The sequence below is a fragment of the Arachis stenosperma genome, chromosome 4, assembly GCF_014773155.1.
Source record: "Arachis stenosperma cultivar V10309 chromosome 4, arast.V10309.gnm1.PFL2, whole genome shotgun sequence".
NCBI classification, from domain to species: domain Eukaryota; kingdom Viridiplantae; phylum Streptophyta; class Magnoliopsida; order Fabales; family Fabaceae; genus Arachis; species Arachis stenosperma.
Window position 1 is genome coordinate 60,490,526 of NC_080380.1, and position 13,825 is coordinate 60,504,350.

At 37.3% G+C, this 13,825-nt stretch overlaps 1 non-coding gene across 1 annotated transcript; it reads right to left on the bottom strand.

Moving 5' to 3' along the window:
• Positions 1-12,392: 12,392 nt before the first annotated feature.
• Positions 12,393-12,496, bottom strand: LOC130977401 (small nucleolar RNA R71). Its single transcript, XR_009085092.1, has one exon. It is a non-coding gene; the product is annotated as a small nucleolar RNA R71 (small nucleolar RNA).
• Positions 12,497-13,825: the final 1,329 nt, after the last annotated feature.

Sequence of the window (13,825 nt, forward strand, 5' to 3'; positions counted from 1 at the left end):
ACTCCAAATGGCACGCTCTCAACGGAGTTGGAAAGTAGACATCCAGAGCTTTCCAAAAATATATAATAATCCATACTTTATTCAGGAATTGACGACGTAAAGTGGCGCTCAACGCCAAGTACATACTGCTGTCTGGAGTTAAACGCCAGAAACACGTCATAACCCGGAGTTGAACGCCAGAAACACGCTATAACTCGGCGTTCAACTCCAAGAAATGCCTCAGCTCATGGATAGACCAAGCTCAGCCCAAACATACACCAAGTGGTCCCCGGAAGTGGATTTATGCATCAATTACTTACTTCTGTAAACCCTAGTGGCTAGTTTATTATAAATAGAACTTTTTACTAGTGTATTAGAGATCTTGGGACGATTAGTTCTCAGATCATGGGGGCTGGCCATTCGGCCATGCCTGAACCTTTCACTTATGTATTTTCAACGGTGGAGTTTCTACACACCATAGATTAAGGGTGTGGAGCTCTGCTGTACCTCAAGTTTCAATACAATTACTATTATTTTCTATTCAATTATCTTTTATTCTTATTCCAAGATATACGTTGCACTTCAACTTGATGAGTGTGATGATCCGTGAGACTCATCATCATTCTCACCTAAGAACGCGCGTGACTGACAACCACTTCCGTTCTACCTTAGGCCGGGCGCATATCTCTTAGATTCCCCAACAGAATCTTCGTGGTATAAGCTAGATAGATGGCGGCATTCGTGGGAATCCGAAAAGTCTAACCTTGTCTGTGGTATTCCGTGTAGGATTCCAGGAATCCAAAAAGTCTAACCTTGTCTGTGGTATTCCGAGTAGGATTCCGGTATTGAATGACTGTGACGAGCTTCAGACTCCTGAAGGCTGGGCGTTAGTGACAGACGCAAAAGAATCAAGGGATTCTATTCCAACCTGATTGAGAACCGACAGATGATTAGCCGCGCTGTGACAGAGCATTTGGACCATTTTCACTGAGAGGATGGGATGTAGCCATCGACAAGGGTGATGCCTCCAGACGATTAGCCATGCAGTGACAGCGTATAGGACCATTTTCCCGAGAGGATGAAAAGTAGCCATTGACGACGGTGATGCCTTACATACAGCTTGCCATGGAAAGGAGTAAGAAGGATTGGATGAATGTAATAAGAAAGTAGAAATACAAGAGGAGCACAGCATCTCCATACGCCTATCTGAAATTCCCACTATTGATTTACATAAGTGTTTCTATCCCTTTTTATTTTATTTATCTTTATTTATCCAATCTAATCACATTTGACTTTATGAGTCCACTTAACTGGGATTTACAAGATGACCATAGCTTGCTTCATACCAACAATCTCCGTGGGATCGACCCTTACTCACGTAAGGTATTACTAGGACGACCCAGTGCACTTGCTGGTTAGTTGTGCAAAGTTGTGAACCATGGCATTGACACCAAGTTTTTGGCGCCATTGCCAGGGAAAGAAAAAAGCAATGAATTTTACAAAATGCAATAACATATGAATCACAATTTCGTGCACCAAGCAGCAAAGCAAAAGTAGATAAGGTACTCAATCAATCAGTTCATAATTTCCTATAAATATAAATCAAGCTAGAGCATTAACAGCTTCTCATATCAGATTATATTATTCTAGTGTGATTTTCAAATGAAAAAAAAATATGCAATCCATGAATTACCTTTTTCAATGATTTGGAGTGCTTACAGCTAAAGAACCACACCCTGCAATGATTTGGAGTGCTTACAGCTAAAAAGCTCCATCATTGTCAATAAGAAGGTTTGATCCCTTTATATCACCAGCTTTTAGGGCATTTGTTGTGATTGAAGCAGATCTGCATGAAATCTAACCTCCAAGCGAAAGGAACGAAAGGAACGAAAGCAGATTTGCATAAATATTATCAATCACCATTATCAAATCGTAGAACAAGAACAACAAAAGAAACGAAACGCTGAATGAACTAACATCCAAGCGAAGAAAAATGGAGGGCTTTAGTTTCGATTAATTAGCGGATTAAAATCCTAACCTCCAAGGGACAATGACGATGGGAGCAGATGCGACGAGAGCGGCGGCGGAGGGGGCTCGTGCGACGCGAGCGGCGGCGGCAGCGGCAAAAGATGTTCGTGCGACGGAGTGAAAAAGTAGCTCGTTGACGGAGAGAGGGAGAAGCTCGTTAGATTTATGTGGAGTGTGAATGGAGCTACCGGCTCTGAGCTCAAGAGAAACGTCAAAAGGAGGATGGTAGCACCGCCGGTGAGGAGAGCGGAGGAGCACAGCTTTATATTGCAAAATAAGGAGAGAGGAAGAAACTTGTGCGATGGAGCTCTCACTTGTGTGTGGTGTGGCCGTGTGGATGGAGCTCAAGAAGATAGGGTTGAGTTAGGGTTATCTGAATGTTTCCGACGGAAAATTTTAAATTATAGACGGATTTTCAGTCTATAATAATTTAATAAAAAGTAGCGTTTTGTCTATTTAATTACAGACAGATTTTCCGTCTGTAACCATTTTTTATGGAAAGAATTTAATTTTTCCTACAGAATTATCGACGGATTTTTTTCTGTCTGTAATTTATGCTAATTTATTTTTTTGTTTTCTGACAAAAAATCCCTCTGAAATTCCCTCTGTATTTCAGTAGGACAAAATCCGTCGGAAATATCCGTCTGTAATAACTAGTTTTCTAGTAGTGAAAGTCATGCAAAATTGTCCACCCTCACTTTCCAGTTTCTCATTTGAAAGTTCTTCATCACTTGATTATGCCTTAACACAATGTTTCCTCCAAGATCCATACAACTCATCTTACCAACCACAAAATTCATTCCACAACTCACAAAATTCACTCGATAACCCTCAAAACAACTTCACTACAACACGTTCATGTCCGCAAAATTACTCTCAACCTTCATAGGATCTCCTTCAAAAGTCCAGAGAATTTTTTGAAAGACAGGAACATTCCTGGAAAAGGCAAGAAACCCTCTACAATAAGATGAATGAATATTTGGAGCAAGCAAGAAGAAACAGAGAATTGCTAAGCAAGGAAGGTGAAGATCAATTGGTGGATAGAAATGAAGAAGTGGAAGAACAAGAAAGTGAGGAAGTCAGTCAAGAAAATTCACACTCAAGGGAGGCAGAGAAGTACATAAAGGAAGAGCTCATTGAGCCACCAATTCAAAAGGCTCTGGATGAAGATAAAATTCCAATAAACACACAGCAACCAAGTCTTGAATCCAAAGAAGTGAAGGCAACTAACAAGAGCACCAATCCTGTCCCTGATCCGGCATACAAGCTCAGTCAAGCCATTTACAAAAGGAAGCTTACTGAGGAGAAGCCAAAATAAGGGACAATAGCTGAATCTTCTCCCCCCTTGAGGTCATTCCTCTTAACAAATTGTAAGAAGAGGAAGAAAGTGAAGAACATGTCAACCGTAGGTAACATTTCTTTTCTTTGCTTTGTTTACTTTCTCTGTTTGCTTTGTTTAATTTCAATAAATTGGAATATTATTACATTCTTAGTTTGGTGTTGCCCTACAACAATTTATTTTCAATCTCTTTGATTGATTGCATCAATTTTATATGGAAGTGTCACACTAAGATTCTAAGTTTGGTGTGCCACTTAATTTTCTATGCAATTCATTCAGCAACACCACTTGTTTGCATAATCATAATGCCCTTTGCAGTGTTATTTTTCTTCTTAGTTGGACAATTTTAGTTTTCTCTTTGTTTTAGTCATTTACTTGTTTTTAATGCTTTCTTTTATTAACTGTTTTTGTCAATACATCACCAAGAGATCCTTATTCATGATAGATTCTTTGCTTGGTGATTGTACTTAACATACAACAGTTTCATTTAGTCTTAGTTCAATTAAATGGACATAGGATTGCATTCTAAGTTTGGTGTTGCTATGCAACAAAATTTGGTTCCAATCCTTACAAGATACTTGCATCAATTCCAAGTGAAAGTGTCACACTAAGTTTGGTGTGCCACTTATCTTTTATGCAATGTATCATGCACACCCTCTTATTTTTGCAATCTCAATGCTTTTGTCTTTTGTGCCTTGATTGTTATCCTCAATTTTTCTTGCTTAAAATACATGTATTGCAAACATTTCATGGTGTAAGACACTCATGATCCATCTTAGCCCCATAGGCATTGTTCTAATTATTGCTTGAGGATGAGCAAGCATTCTGAGTATTGGTATGGGAAGAAGGAAGAATAGAAGGAAAAGGACAACAATAGAGAAGATGAACTACAAGGTTGTAAAGTTCTTTTTCCTCTCATTTGTTTTCAGCACTTTGAATTGCATGATTGTCTTTATCTCCCCTGTTTACATCTGTGGTATGGATAAGCATAGCCTGAATTTTGATTTGCAACATGTTGTTGTGACATTATGACTACCAACTTGAGTTTTGTGAATTCAAAAGCAATAAAGTATCATGATCATAAACAAACAAGGAATTAAAGAAGAACTTAGCATGTGGATACAAGTATTGGAAGGCTAGTATGATTAATTGTTGCTCAATTACATTGGATTTTATTTAATTGAAGTTTTCATCTAGAACATTTTGTGAAATCTTTGAAAATCATGAAAACCTTGAAGAAGCAATTGCAAGTTAAGGCAAGAAAGAAAAAGGGAAAGAATGAGAAAGCTAAAGGCTCTGAGTACCAATGACAATTAAGTTGCTAAGTACTTATGGTGTTTATGTATCAAGCAAAAAGCTTGAAAACAAAATACTTAGAAGTCAAGGTTAGGCTCAAAGTGCAAAAAGCACTCCCTCAAAGCTCAAGGCTATGAGCATCAATGATTAAAGAGTCAAGAAAGGAAACAAATGATCTTAACAAAGTCCTCTAATTAAATGCTTGTGGTGCTTATGTATCAAGTGGTAATACTTGAAGACAAAGCATTTAGAGTCGTAGCTTTGTTATCAACTCATAGGGTAAAACACCCAAAAGGAGAAGCTAGTAAGAAAATGAAAAGCTTGTTTCAAGAAAAAAAACATAAGGAAAAGATTTCATAAAATGAGTCAGAGAGAAGCATCAATCATTTATATTTCTTTTGTGATTGTAGCATGCATAGAAAACTAGCCTACCATGAACATTAACTTGCTATTCTTCTCACCTTGGATTGTCAATCTTTATTGCATGATTCTTTTCTTGCTTGGGGACAAGCAATGTTTAAGTTTGGTGTTGTGATGACATGTCATCATGTCATGTTTTTCTATGCTTTTTCATACAAGAAATTGATGATTAGTTATTAAATATTGCATTCTTTTGTGATTAAATGGTATATTTCCTTGATCTTTTGATTTTATAAATTTTGTAGGAAATGAGTAGAAAAAGAAGCAAAAAAGCAAAAATTAAGCTCAAAAAGAGAAAAAAAGAATTTTGGGGCACACTTTGAAGTTTGAGCACGCTTTGGAACCATAACCCACGCTTTTAAAAGCATGGCCCATGACCATGAAGCCTTGGCCTTATTATCATGAAATATCATGCATGCATGCATTTAATTAAGATGAGCTTTACGACATTAATGAAAGCATGCATGCAATTGATTAATTGATATCATCATTGGCATTGAAGAATGAATGAAATGCATGCATTATTAAAGCCAATGAAAGAATGCATTAAATGAATGCATACTTCGTTGGCTTAATTCATTAAATGAATGCCACGGCCATGCATGCATAAAGCATTTAATCATTAGTGCTAATTGGAAATGAATGCATTATTTAATCAATGCCAAGGCGTTAAAGTAAAGCATGCATTTAATTTAATTATATCATCATGAACCATGTATGCATTGGCATCATTATTTGAAAACGGATGGAACGAAAGCTTAAAGCAATAAACTCTAGCGCTACGTTCATAATCAAAACGGAGCGCCCAAGAAGGGAGCAAGGCAAAGCGCTACTTCAAGGCAAGCGTTCATCAAAGGAGCGCTCCGTTCATTGTTTTCACTTTATCGGGCTCCTCATGAAAAAAAAGCAAGGCGCAATGTCAAGGAAAGGTGGAGCCAAGGATCGAACCAGGCATATACAAGGGAGCGCCACTTTGCTAAGCGCTATTGCAACAAGGAAATTGCCAACAATTGAAGTCACCAAAGGTCGAAATGGGACCTTGTCCAAAGCAAGAGAGAGCGCTACGTGAACTTAGTTCACTGAGCGCTATGTTTCATGAGGAAATGGACCAAAAGGAGGCCACCATAGTTCGAAGGGAGAGTCCCACCCAAAGCTAGTAGTGCTATGTTATCTAAGTAAACTGAGCGCTATGAAGAATGCTTCTCACGCATCAAATGAGCCAAGGCACAAAGCAAAGGGAGCGCTGTGTTATTGCACTTAACCGAGCGCTCTCCTGGAAGGTTCTCACACACTAAATCAACTTGAACCAAGCAACCTTAACCCATGCCTCTAAACTAATTGAACCAAGGCCAACCGGATCCATCTCTCTTCAAATCCAAAGCAAGCAAAGCCCACATCATCACTCAAAGGCACAAGAACAAGTTAGATTAGGAATTTCATTTAATTTGTAATTTGTTTTCAATTTCAATTTGATTTTCATTTTGTAAAGCCTATAAAAAGGCATTAGTTTCATTTCATTAGGAAGGCTGGCTCTACTAGAGAGCAATAGGAGTAGGATAGAATAGAAAGCCTTCTTTGAAACACTTTTAATTTTTCTGCACTTTTACATTTCAAGTATTGCAATTAAAATTAACAGTTTCATTTTCATTGAGCTTGATTACTCTTCTGTACTTCTACTTCTCTGCAATCTTTACATTTCTGTCCATGATTTAATCTGATTTACTCTTCCTGCAAGTTTAATTTCCTGTAATTGCTCTAAGTCATGATTTCTTCCTCTGAAATTTACATTTGAGTTTGCTGTGAGCTTGATTTAATTTTCCTGCATTTTAAACTTCCTGTTACTTGTTCTCAAGATCTCTTTGATTGCTTGCTTCATTGCTTTCTTTAATTTTCAGCACCCAGCCCCCTTTACATTTCATGCAATTTACCTTTCTTGTCATTTAAGATTCTGTCAATTTATATTTCTTGCTCTTTAAGATTCAGCCAATTTACTTCTTCTGCACTTTTAATTTACTGCAATTTACCTTTTGCCAGTTCCATTTCACTCAATTCAACAATGTTAGCTAGACTAGACTAATCACCCACTAAAGTTGCTTGATCCATCAATCCCTGTGGGATCGACCTCACTCTTGTGACTTATTACTACTTGATGCGACCCGGTACACTTGTCGGTGAGCTTTGTGTGGAATCGTTTTTCCACCCATCAAACATCCAGAGCTTTCCAACTATATATAACACTTTATAGTGGACACTAGAATTGAGGAAGATATTGACCTCGAAATCACAAGGAGCAAAACACGTCCCTGCAGAGTTACCAGCCTGACCTCTTCATCTTCAAAGGAACATAACTTGAGTTGTAGAGGTCTAAATGATGTGATTTTGGTGGAGTTGAAAAGCTGACATCTATAGCTTTCCAATGATGTATAAAACTCAATAGTGGACGTTACAGTTGAAAGTGAAAAAGACCATTTTCTTCAGCATTGCAAACCTGGGTGTGGCACGCCAGCTCGAGGGCGTGGCACGCCAATCCCTTTCATAAGATGGGCGTGGCACGCCAGGTTCTGAGTGTGGCACGCCAGTTCTAATGGCCAGAGAGGAAGATTTGGTGCATCATTCAAGGCGTGGCACACCAAAAATGGGCATGGCACGCCAGTTTCACAACACAAGGGGCGTGGCACGCCGAGAATGGGCGTTGTAAGCCGGGGTACTTGGCAGACTGACCTCTTCACCTTCAAATGGGCATAACATGAGCTGCAGAGGTCGAAATAAGTTGATTTTAGTGGCGATAGAAAGCTGACATTCAGGGCTTTCTAATAATATATAATATATCATAGTGGACATTTAATTTGAGGCCCAAACAACTCCATACTTTCAACGTTACAAAGTGGGTCACAATCCAAATTAAAGAGCAAATTCTATTGGGCGTGGCACTTGAACCCACATGCCAACTTCTTCCTGCAGCCCCCAACCTTCAACCAAGCCCACTCCAACTCTAATTCAAGCCACAATTGTCAACCAATCAAGGCCACAAGAAGCATCTAGAATAGTTTATTTGCATTTCATTGTAATTTGCATTCAATTTCATTTAAGTTTGTAATTTAGGAGAGCCTATATAAAGGCCTTAGTTTCATAGAATTGGATAACAATTTCTGCTAGGGATGGGTCTTCGGACTCCCTCTTCTCACCCACACTTCTCTCCTCTTCCACTTTCTTACTTGTAAATATTTTAGTTATGAATCACTAACTCTTTCAATGGGGAAAGAGAGCTCTATTGTTTTTCAATGGATTAGTGATGAGCGGATAATTTATACGCTTTTTGGCATTTTTTTAGATAGTTTTTAGTAGGATCTAGCTACTTTTAGGGATGTTTTCATTAGTTTTTATGCTAAATTCACATTTCTAGACTTTACTATGAGTTCGTGTGTTTTTCTGTGATTTTAGGTAATTTTTGGCTGAAATCGAGGGACCTGAACAAAACTCTGATAAAAGGCTGACAAAGGACTGCTGATGCTGTTGGATTCTGACCTCCCTTCACTCGAAATGAATTTTCTAGAGCTACAGAACTTCAAATGGTGCGCTCTCAATGGCGTTGGAAAGTAGACATCCAGAGCTTTCCCGCAATATATAATAATTCATACTTTGCTCGATATTTGATGACGTAAACTGGCGCTCAACGCCAGTTCCATGCTGCATTCTGGAGTCAAACGCCAGAAACACGTCACGAACTAGAGTTGAACGCCAGAAACACGTCACAACTTGTCGTTCAACTCCAAAAGAAGCCTTAGCTCGTGTAAAGATCAAGCTCAGCCCAAACACACACCAAGTGGGCCCCAGAAGTGGATTTATGCATCAATTACTTACTTTTGTAAACCCTAGTAGCTAGTTTAGTATAAATAGAACTTTTTACTAGTGTATTAGATATCTTTGGTCTCAGTTTTATTTTATTATTCATCTGAGGAGACTATTGATCACGTTTTGGGGGGCTGGCCATTCGGCCATGCCTGAACCTTCATCACATATGTATTTTTAATGGTGGAGTTTCTACACACCATAGATTAAGGGTGTGGAGCTCTGCTGTACCTCAAGTTTCAATGCAATTACTACTATTTTTGATTCAATTCCACTTGTTCTTATTCTAAGATATTCGTTGCACTTTAACATGATGAATGTGATGATCCGTGACACTCATCATCATTCTCACCTATGAACGCGTGACTGACAACCACTTCCGTTCTACCTTAGACCGGGCGCATATCTCTTGGATTCCTTAATCAGAATCTTCGTGGTATAAGCTAGAATTGATGGCGGCATTCATGGGAATCCGGAAAGTCTAATCTTGTCTGTGGTATTCCGAGTAGGATTCCGGGATTAAATGACTGTGACGAGCTTTAAACTCGCGATTGTTGGGCGTGATGACAAACGTAAAAGAATCAAGGGATTCTATTCCAACATGATCGAGAACCGACAGATGATTAGCCGTGCTGTGACAGAGCATTTGGACCATTTTCACTGAGAGGATGGGATGTAGCCATTGACAACGGTGATGCCCTACATACAGCTTGCCATGGAAAGGAGTAAGAAGGATTGGATGAAAGCAGTAGGAAAGCAGAGATTCAGAAGGAACACAGCACCTCCATGCACTTATCTGAAATTCCTACCATTGAATTACATGAGTAACTCTATCTTTATTTTCTGTTTTATTTATTTACTATTCGAAAACTCCATAACATTTATTATCTGCCTAACTGAGATTTACAAGATGACCATAGCTTGCTTCATACCAACAATCTCCGTGGGATCGACCCTTACTCACGTAAGGTATTACTTGGAGGACCCAGTGCACTTGCTGGTTAGTTTTGTGGAGTTGTGAGTAAGTGTGATTCACGTTTGAGAGCACTACCAATTTTTTGGAGCCATTGTTGATGATCACAATTTCGTGCACCAAGTTTTTGGCGTCGTTGCCGGGGATTGTTCGAGTATGAACAACTGACGGTTCGTCTTGTTGCTCAGATTATGTAATTTTCTTTTTAAAAAGTTTTCAAAATTTTTCTTTGTTTTCGAAAAATTATTCAAAATTTTTAAGAATGAATTCTAGTGTTTCATAAAGTATGTTGAAGCTTGGCTGGCTGTGAAGCCATGTCTAACTCAATTGGATTGAGGTTTTAAAACCATCAGCATAGAGGCAAGTTAATTGGAATACCAGTTGTTACATGCCTGATTTATATCTTCTAAAGCTGGCCAGCTATTAAGCCATGCCCAACCCTTGGATTGGAGCTTTAGGCTAATATTGAAAGATTCCTGGAATTCTTATTAAAAATTTTGAATTTCTTATTTTATTTTTCCTATATGTTTTTCGAAAAATATAAAAGAAAATACAAAAAAAAATCATAAAATCATAAAAAACCAAAAATATTTTGTGTTTCTTGTTTGAGTCTTGAGTCAAGTTATAAGTTTGGTGTCAATTGCATATTCATCTTGTTCTTTGCAATTTTCGAAAATTCATGCATTCATAGTGTTCTTCATGATCTTCAAGTTGTTCTTGGTAAGTCTTCTTGTTTGATCTTGATGTTTTCTTGTTTTGTGTCTTTTATTGTTTTTCATGTGCATTTTTGCATTCATAGTGTCCATGCATTAAAGATTTCTAAGTTTGGTGTCTTGCATATTTTCTTTGCATAATTTTTTTTTTCAAAAATATGTTCTTGATGTTCATCATGATCTTCAAAGTGTTCTTGGTGTTCATCTTGACATTCATAGTGTTCTTGCATGCATCTTGTGTTTTGATCCAAAATTTTTATATTTTGGGTCATTTTTATGTTTTTCTCTCTCATCATTAAAAATTCAAAAAATAAAAAAAAAATTTCTTTTCCTTATTTCTCTCAAAAATTTCAAAAATTTGGGTTGACTTAGTCAAAAAGTTTTAAAATTAGTTGTTTCTTACAAGTCAAGTCAAATTTTCAAATTTAAAAATTTTATCTTTTCAAAATCTCTATCAAAAATCAAATCTTTTTCTTTTTTTTTCCTATTTTCGAAAATTAAAAAAAAAAACTATTTTTCAAAAATCTTTTTCTTAATAGTATTTCATGATTTTCGAAAATTACACTAACAATTAATATGATTGATTCAAAAATTTGAAGTTTGTTACTTTCTTGTTAAGAAAGGTTCAATCTTTAAATTCTAGAATCATATCTTTTAGTTTCTTGTTAGTTAAGTAATTAATTTTAATTTTAAAAAAATTAAATCTTTTCTAACCATATCTTTTTAATCATATCTTTTTATCATATCTTTTTCAAGTTTTATCTTTTTTTTCAAAAATTTGATTTTAAAATATCTTTTCTAACTTCTTATCTTCTTATCTTCTTATCTTTTCAAATTTGATTTTAATATCTTTTTCAACTAACTAATTAACTTTTTGTTTGTTTCTTATCTTTTTCAAAATCACCTAACTACTTTTCCCTCTCTACTTTTCGAAAATATCTCATCCCTTTTTCAAAATTCTTTTTAATTAACTAATTGTTTTAAATTTTAATTTTATTTTTATTTTCAAAAATCATTTAACTCCTTTTCAAAATTTATTTTCGAAAATTTCTCCCTCTCTCATCTTCTTCTATTTATTTATTTATTTACTAACACTTATCTTCACCTCTCTTCATCTCAAATCACTGCCCCTATCCTCACCTTTGTGTTTGGATTCTCCTTTCTTTATTCCCTTTCTTCTTCTACTAATAATAAGGAACCTCTTTACTGTGACATAGAGGATTTCTCTTCTCTTCTTTTTCCGTTCTCTTCTCTTTCATATGAGCAGGAATAAGGAAAAGATATTCTTGTTGAAGCTGATCCAGAACCTGAAAGGACTCTAAAGAAGAAACTAAGAGAAGCTAAATTACAACAATCCAGAGATAACCTTGCTGAAATTTTCGAACAAGAAAAGGAGATGGCAGCCGAACCCAACAACAATAATGCCAGAAGGATGCTTGGTGATTATACTACACCTATTTCCAAGTTTGATGGAAGAAGCATCTCAATTCCTGCCATTGGAGCAAACAATTTTGAGCTGAAACCTCAATTAGTTGCTCTAATGCAACAAAACTGCAAGTTTCATGGACTTCCATCAGAAGATCCCTATCAGTTTTTAACTGAGTTCTTACAGATCTGTGAGACTGTAAAGACGAATGGAGTAGATCCTGAAGTCTACATGCTCATGCTTTTCCCTTTTGCTGTAAGAGACAGAGCTAGAACATGGTTGGATTCACAACCTAAAGATAGCCTGGACTCCTGGGATAAGCTGGTCACGGCCTTCTTGGCTAAGTTCTTTCCTCCTCAAAAGCTGAGCAAGCTTAGAGTGGATGTTCAAACCTTCAAACAAAAAGATGGTGAATCCCTCTATGAAGCTTGGGAAAGATACAAGCAGATGACCAAAAGATGTCCTCCTAACATGTTTTCAGAATGGACCATGATAGATATATTCTATTGTGGTCTATTTGAGTTTTCTAGGATGTCATTGGACCATTCTGCAGGTGGATCCATTCACCTAAAGAAAACGCCTATAGAAGCTCAAGCACTTATTGACATGGTTGCAAATAACCAGTTCATGTACACTTCTGAGAGGAATTCCATGAATAATGGGACGCCTCAGAGGAAGGGAATTCTTGAGATTGATGCTCTGAATGCCATATTGGCTTAGAACAAAATGTTGACTCAGTAAGTCAACATGATTTCCCAAAGTCTGAATGGATTGCAAAATGCATCCAACAGTACTAAAGAGGCATCTTCTGAAGAAGAAACTCATGATCCTGATAACCCTGCAATAGCAGAGGTAAATTATATGGGTGAACCTTATGGAAACACCTATAATTCATCATGGAAAAATCATCCAAATTTCTCATGGAAGGATCAACAAAAGCCTCAACAAGGCTTTAATAATGGTAGAAGAAATAGGCTCAACAATATTAAGCCTTATCCATCATCTTCTCAGCAACAGACAGAGAATTATGAACAGAGTACCTCTAACTTAGAAAATTTAGTCTCTGATCTCTCTAAGGCCACTTTAAGTTTCATGAGTGAAACAAGGTCCTCCATCAGAAATCTAGAGGCACAAGTGGGCCAGCTGAGTAAGAAAATCACTGAAACCCCTCCTAGTACTCTCCCAAGCAATACAGAAGAGAATCCAAAGAGAGAGTGCAAGGCCATTGATATACTCAACATGGCCGAATGCAAGAAGGAGGGAGAGGACGCGAATCCCAATGAGGAAGATCTCATGGGACGTCTCTCAAGCAAGAAGGAGTTCCCTATTGAGGACCCAAGAGAATCTGAGGCTCATATAGAGACCATAGAGATTCCTTTAAACCTCCTTCTGCCATTCATGAGCTCTGAAAACTATTCTTCCTCTGAAGAGGATGAAGATGTAACTGGAGAGCAAGTTGCTCAATATCTAGGAGCTATCATGAAATTGAATGCCAAGTTATTTGGTAATGAGTCTTGGAAAGGTAAACCTCCCTTACTCATTAGTGAACTAGATACCTGGATTCAGCAAACTTTACCTCAAAAGAGACAAGATCCTGGCAAATTCATAATACCCTGTACCATAGGCACCATGACCTTTGAGAAAGCTCTATGTGACCTAAGGTCAGGCATAAATCTTACGCCACTCTCTGTAATGGAGAAACTGGGGATCATTGAGGTACAACCTGCCTTATTCTCATTACAAATGGCAGACAAGTCAGTAAGACAAGCTTATGGATAAAAGAGGACTTGTTGGTAAAGGTT